Source organism: Octopus bimaculoides, chromosome 4 (genome assembly GCF_046866305.1).
Source record: "Octopus bimaculoides isolate indiv1 chromosome 4, ASM4686630v1, whole genome shotgun sequence".
Lineage (NCBI taxonomy): Eukaryota > Metazoa > Mollusca > Cephalopoda > Octopoda > Octopodidae > Octopus > Octopus bimaculoides.
In genome coordinates this window covers 124,807,595-124,815,094 of record NC_142931.1, presented here as the reverse complement: position 1 = coordinate 124,815,094, position 7,500 = coordinate 124,807,595, and the positions used below count along the sequence as shown (strand labels likewise).

At 36.0% G+C, this 7,500-nt stretch overlaps 1 long non-coding RNA gene across 1 annotated transcript in view; it reads right to left on the bottom strand.

The window, feature by feature from the left end:
- LOC149136223 (uncharacterized) overlaps positions 1 to 3,503 on the bottom strand; it is a 37,635-nt gene extending 34,132 nt beyond the window's left edge. Inside the window, exon 1 of the long non-coding RNA XR_016241340.1 lies at positions 3,275 to 3,503. This is a non-coding gene — a long non-coding RNA (uncharacterized LOC149136223). The remainder of the gene's footprint in view (positions 1 to 3,274) is intronic.
- Positions 3,504 to 7,500: the final 3,997 nt, after the last annotated feature.

Here is a 7,500-nt window from a genome sequence, read left to right as displayed (position 1 = left end):
TTATGAATATTTTAATGCATCGCTACGCGCATTTCCACAAATTACATGTTTTTTTTAAATTCTTAAGATAGTCTGTATTCTTGAAATGATTACAGTGCAGTCCATAGTATCTATGGACGTCGGGTAGATCACGTTCATGCATTCATTTCTTTGAGCTAAATAAGATTAATGGATGTTCAACTGAGGGTTGTTTACCAATTTTGACTGTGTGTATTTGGTGGAGAGGGGCGGAAGATGATGGAAAGAAATGAAGGAATAGTAGCCACAAGGAGGTAGTGGTGTGTATGGTGATGTTGGGCTTATTTTGCTATTTAAGTATGCAAATGTCAGGACGGGAGGTATGGTTCTTTTCTTTGATCTTATTCACACCAGGCCCCTCCTCAATGAATACAAAGTAGTCAGGCCAGCAAGTACAGTCACTACAGCCAACCAGCTGTTGGAGTTCATAAATGATATTTTCTTAAAGTGACTTTTTAATATCGACTCTCAATTATCAAGCCACATAGGTTTCGCCTCGTATGTCTTTATCGATTGTCTGACGATGTGTTCGCTCTGTGTTTGGCCTCTAAGCGGCACCTACTGGTTGCATCTATTGTGTGACGTCATGTGTTGCAAAACACTGAAACATATGTTACAATTGGAATAAAGGTATACCAAGTTCTTCTCTCTCAAATATATATATATATATATATATATATATATATATATATATATATATATATATATATATATATATATATATATATATATATATATATATATATATAGTACAAATGATATGTGAGCATATGCATATATACATACATATATGTACATACCTACATCTATATGTATATATAGATGCATATCCGGGTACAGGACGTCAAAAAAACGTGGATAAAAAGGAACGGGAACATAAACAAAGCACAATATCCAAGGAGGACTTCCCAACGATTTTGTAGGATCTATTTAGGCTCTTGGAAATGAAGTCTATGTATTCCTCGATAGTAAGTGAGTGTAGATTTCCGGTCTTATCAGAAAAGACATAAATTCATTTCGTCCGTTTTCATGTTCTGGGTTCAAATTCTGTCGAAGTCGACTTTGTCATTCATCCTTTCGGGGTCGATAAAATAAGTACCAGTTTGAGTAATGAGGTCGATGTAATCGACTTAACCATTTCCCCGAAACTACTGGCCTTGTGCCAAAATTTTAAATCTATATATTATGTAATGATATTTCGGTAATGATCTGTTGGTAAATTGGAGACGAAACAATTGTAGTATTATGCAAGAAATCGTATATGCTTTTCTTTTTGCATATATATATATGTGTGTGTGTGTGTGTGTGTGTGTGTGTGTGTGTGTGTGTGTGTGTGTGTGTATGCATGTATGTATGTATATGAGTGAGTATCTGTGTGTATTTGTGTTTGTGTGAATGTGTGTGTACGAGTTTTGTAGGAACTGCTGTTACCTATTTCTTATGTGAACAGATGCATTCAGGTAGAATAATATGATCACAGCTGTCTTCTTCTTTACAGAAAAGGAGATCTATATTTTTCTTAATGGCGTGGTAATTCCGGAAATTTTTTGATTACTTGAGAGAAAACGTCCCTTTCTGATTCGCAGTTTGTGTATTACTGAGCAGTACATACCACTGAACTTTACAAGACATACCTTAATCTATCTAACTGAGGAATTTATACCCTGAGTGTGTTAACTACAAATGGATAATGCGGTGGAATTGTAACTAATGTCCATATTTGAAACAAATAAACGAAAAGAATGTATCTGAAATAAACCCTTAAAAAGAAAATATGCATATAGCAATTTACTCGTGCATAGGTCGGTCTATTTTAAACTTGATTTTAACTGAAAAAACTGGGGTTCGTTTTATGCACAAGGCAGGTTTGAATATCTTTTCTTTTACTTGTTTCAGTCGTTAGACTACGACCATGCAGGAGCACCAACTTGAATTTTTAGTCGAACGAACCGACTACTTATTCTATTGGCTTCTTTTGACGAACCACAAAGTTTCGGGGATGTAAGAGAATCAAAAATGGTTGTCAAGCGATGGTGTCGGACAAACACAGACACAAAGACATACACGCGTTCATATACATATATATATATATATATATATATATATATATATATATATATAGACAGTCTGTTAAAGTCTGTCATACCGGCCATGACGAAGGGAAATAGCCCTGAAACTCGAGTCGCCTTTATATATATATATTTATATTTATAGATTTATATATTTGATCCTTTATATTGAACACTCAATATTTCATCTACATTCAATACTTTCTTTCATGGTGCCATCCATTTTTATTTTATTTTATTTTATATTGTATATTGTATATTATATTATATATTGTATATTCCATATTCTATACCCCACATTAGTTCTGCAGGAATATAAATAAAACATAAAAAACAGACAGTGTTGGAACTCTTTTAAGCAAAATAATATATTCCTCTATACACAATCATACAAAAAAACCCACCTTTTTTGTATTTATTTTTACTCGCATATATATATATATATATATATATATATATACGACAGGCTTCTTTCAGTTTCTGTCTACCAAATTCATTCAAAAGACTTTGGTCAGCCCAATGCTGCAGTATAAGACACTTGCCCAAGGTGTCGCCTAATGGGACAGCATCGCCCAAGCTGTCGCCCAATGGGACTGGATCCCCTAATCATGTGATTCGGAAGTAAACTTCTTACCACATAGTCACACCTGCGCCTAAGAAAGGAAAACAATTAGAAATGCGATTAATACATGAGTGAGACTTACACACGAATGCGACTCATACCCGTGTACGACTTATAGATGAGTGCGACCGATACATGAGTAAATACGGTAGTTATTTCTTGTTAGATTTCAAAGGTTGGCCCTTTGAATTACAGGCACAATAGAAACAGGAAGTAAGAGTGAGAGAAAGTTGTGGTGAAAGAGTACAGCAGGGTTCGCCACCATCCCCTGCCGGAGCCTCGTGGAGCTTTAGGTGTTTTCGCTCAATAAACACTCACAACGCCCGGTCTGGGAATGAAAATCGCGATCCTCTGACCGCGAGTCCGCTACCCTAACCACTGGGCCATTGCGCCTCCACGGTGCAATTATATACATACAGAAATACAGATATATGCATATGAATATGCACATGCATACATATATACAGTCGCGGCTAAAAGTTTGGAACATTTTTCTTTAGAAATTAAAATTGTTACGCCCAAGTACAATTCGATTCAAACATGTACAAGGTAGAGACATACTTACCTAATAACTAATCCAATAAGTCGGTGAGCTGGCAGAAACGTTAGCCCGCCGGACGAAATGCTTAGCGGTATTTTGTCTGTCTTAACGTTCTGAGTTCAAATTCCACCGAGGTCGACCTTGCCTTTCATTCTTCCGGGGTCGATAACTTAAATAGCAGTTGCGTACTGGGATCGATCTAATTGACTGGCCCCATTCCCCAAAATTTTGGGCCTTGTGCCTAGAATAGAAAAGAATAACTGATCCAATGGTTCAATATCTAGAAGAAAAAATAGGCAGAATCAAAAATATATTTTTAGACCAAATTGCTTACATTTAATATAACCTTCGAGATTTAATATAAAAATTCTAATTTTTAGGCCTATGTTCTAAACTTTTGGCCCACGACTGTAGGACTGTAACCATCGTCTATCTTTTACAAATGAAAGGAAACAATGAATCTCGAATATAACCACATAAAAAATATTAAAAAAACGCACGTGTATTCACCTGTCAGTAACCTTCCGACATATCTAGATGAAAATAAGCAGATTTTTCAGAAGCCTTGCTATAAATTGGAGCCGATGACTAGCAGCTGAATATAAAATAACCAGAAGGAATAATATGAATATATACATCCGAAACAGTTCTATCTTCCCAAAAGAACGGAAATGCATCCAATGTGTCATTTGTTCTACTAACAAATATAACTTTTTTTTAAGTTATTTCTACAGATTGTTGTATAGAAACTGGAACCAGTACTGAAAGATATGATGTTTCGTATGAGATCGAAGATAGAAAAATAGGAAATGAGTGTATATGCATATTTCAGGTGTTCTTGCTGTTTTTTCAGTACCACATCCAACCTATGATCCATCCACGAACACATTTCTTAACTAGCCATCAAATCTAGTGGTGTAACATAATTGGATATCATTCTTTTATCTTTTACGCGGTCATTTGACTGCGGCCATTTTAGGGAATCATCTTGAATTTTTAGTCAAACGAACCGACCCCAATTCTTTTTTTTTTTAAGCATGGTACTTATTCTATCGATCTCATTTACTGAGCCGCTAGTTTACGGGGACACAATCACACCAACACCGGTTGTCGAGTAATGGTGGGGGGGGGGGGAACAAACACAGACACAAAGACACACATACATAGATATATACACACAGATATATATATATATATATATATATATATATATATATATATATATATATATATATATATATATATATATATATATATAAATATATATATATATGTGTGTGTGTGTGTGTGTATAGGCGCAGGAGTGGCTGTGTGGTAAGTTGCTTTCTTACCAACCACATGGTTCATTCCCACTGTGTGGCACCTTGGGCAAGTGTCTTCTACTATAGCTTCGGACCGACCAAAGCCTTGTGAGTAGATTTGGTAGACGGAAACTGAAAGAAGCCCGTCGTATATATGTATATATATATATATATATATATATATATATATATATATATATATGTATGTATGTTTTTGTATATGTTTGTGTGTGTGTTTGTCCCCCCAACATCGCTTGACAACCCATGGTGGTGTGTTTACGTCCCCGTAACTTAGCGGTTCGGCAAAAGAGACCGATAGAATAAGTACTAGGCTTCCAAAGAATAAGTCCTGGGGTCAATTTGCTCGACTAAAGGTGGTGCTCCAGCATGGCCGCAGTCAAATGACTAAAACAAGTAAAAGAGTAAAAGAGAAAGAGAATAGATATGAAAATCGAACAAAAACGCAATAGAGGACATTAAAACATTTGGACAGATACACGATACAAAGGCGAACATATAAATATATATATATATAATGAAATTAGCTTTCACTGGTATTTCAGGTCTTGACTTGTGGCGTATTGAACCAGTTAAAATTATCAATTTACAGAAAAAAGAATATTCACCTCCGTCAATTGGGAATATCTATTAAGCGAAAATAGCCGAATATCTTGGCAAAATTTACTTTACTGTTTATTTTTAAGTTTATTGTATGGCAAAATTTACTGTATATTTTAAAGTACATTTTTCCGTCTCATAGAAGTATCTGAGTTCATCACTGCAAGCGAACGCAACACTAGTCCTATCGCCATCCAATAACTTATTTTCAGTTAAATGGGATGGGGCGATTAAAGTTAAGATTTCTGGATGGTTCTATAGCAGTGATCTATAACTGTACATAGTACCTATTGCTTCTAGGTTGACTGGTGTCATTTCCTATAAATAAATTCGAATCATTCAGCTGTGCACTTATGACCCAATGGACCATACAAGTCACATATTAGTATACGTGAGTTCATTCCCCAACCCATGCACTGCTTATTTTGCGAATATAATCCGGGTTTTATTCTAAGATATAGCAGACAGAAGCTTAACTCTTCCAAGATAATACAAACTAGTAAAAACCAGTTTTCGGTTCAAACGACTTACCAAAGAGTGAATTTCTTAGATTTCAATATATCCTCTATTATCTTTCTTTCTTTTCTTTCTCCTCTCCCTCTGTCGCTCTCTCTTTATATCTCTCTCCTTCTCTGCTCTCTCCTTCTCTCTGTGCCCTTTATACACTCTGTCTCTCTCACTCTGTTCCTTTCTCTCTCTCTTCCACACTCTAGCTTTTCCGTCTTTTGTTTTTGCCTTCTTTCCCCGTTTCCATCTTATTTCGCGTTTCATTCTCCATTCTTTTCTTTCTTTCCCAAAGATTTACAAACTATAGAAGTATTCCCAACACACAACACAAACAAAAACTTCACGTATATACAGACACATATACACATACAAATACGTCCGCGTGTGTAAATGTATGCACGCATATGCACATATACAGGCAAGTATATAGACATGTGTGTGTATATAAATATATATATATATATATATATATATATATATGCGTGTGTGTAAAGACGCTCGCACATATATATATATATATATATATATATATATATATATATATGTGTGTGTGTGCGTGTGTGTACAGACGCTCGCATACTTGCACACGCACGCACATATACACGCACACACAAAAACATATACACACGCACGTTTGACCGGTTACATGCTTATAAACACGCAGGCACTTGTGAATATAAACACGAAGTAGACAGAAATCACATGACGGATTTATTTTACGTGATTTTTTGGGTTGTTCACCATTTCAAATGCGTATTCCCTACACCCGTGCGTAATGACACGCATCCGCACGCATACATAAACACTTGTAATAATATACAGGTAGGTACGTGCACAGAGATTAGTGCTCATACGAATTCAAACATATACGTTTCTGTAGATGTGCGCTCTTACGGGCTATATGTATAGGTATATACATGCATACATGCATATATATATATATATATATATATATATATATATATATATATATATATATATATATGTAGCAAAATGGAAAAATGTGTGTGCATGTGCCTCTGTGTGTGTGTGTGTGTGTGTGTGTGTGTGTGTGTGTGTGTGTGTTGTGTGTGAGTGTGTGTATATTCACATTTATACACCTCCCGCACATTTATATACATGTATATATATAATAATATAAATAATATATATGCATAGATATACGTATATGTACATACATCTATACGTATATATTCATGCATATGTGGGCACAGGACGTCACGAAACGTGTACAACAAAAAATACGAAGCACGAGTACATGGAACAGGAACTATTCTTTCGAATAACGAAAGACACAAATGGAAAACAAAACAAACAACATAAAGAACGACCCTTCATCAGTTGTTGGCTGTTTTTCTAGTCTCGTATTTCGAGCGTATAACAACAATATACGCTTTCGATAAAACAGCTGCTCCCGCAACGCAAATTAAATAAAATTTGGGATTTTGCGGAGGGTCAAAGTTGGTAACACAAACAGGACAGTGAAAACAAACCGGAAGGGCTGCTAAACCTAAACGAGGTTGTGGTGGCGAACGCGTAAATCAAACTAGGACAGAAGACACTCAAGAACACGTTTTCCTTGTTCCAAAGAGAGAGAGAGGGGGAGAGAGAGAGTGAGAGTGAGAGAGAGAGAGAGAGAGAGAGAGAGAGAGAGAGAGAGAGAGTGAGAGAGAGAGAGAGAGGCGCAGGAGTGGCTTTGTAGTAAGTAGCTTGCTTACCAACCACATGGTTCAGGATTCAGTCCCACTGCGTGGCACTTTGGGCAAGTGTCTTCTACTATAACCTCGGACGGACCAAAGCCTTGTGAGTGGATTTGGTAGACGA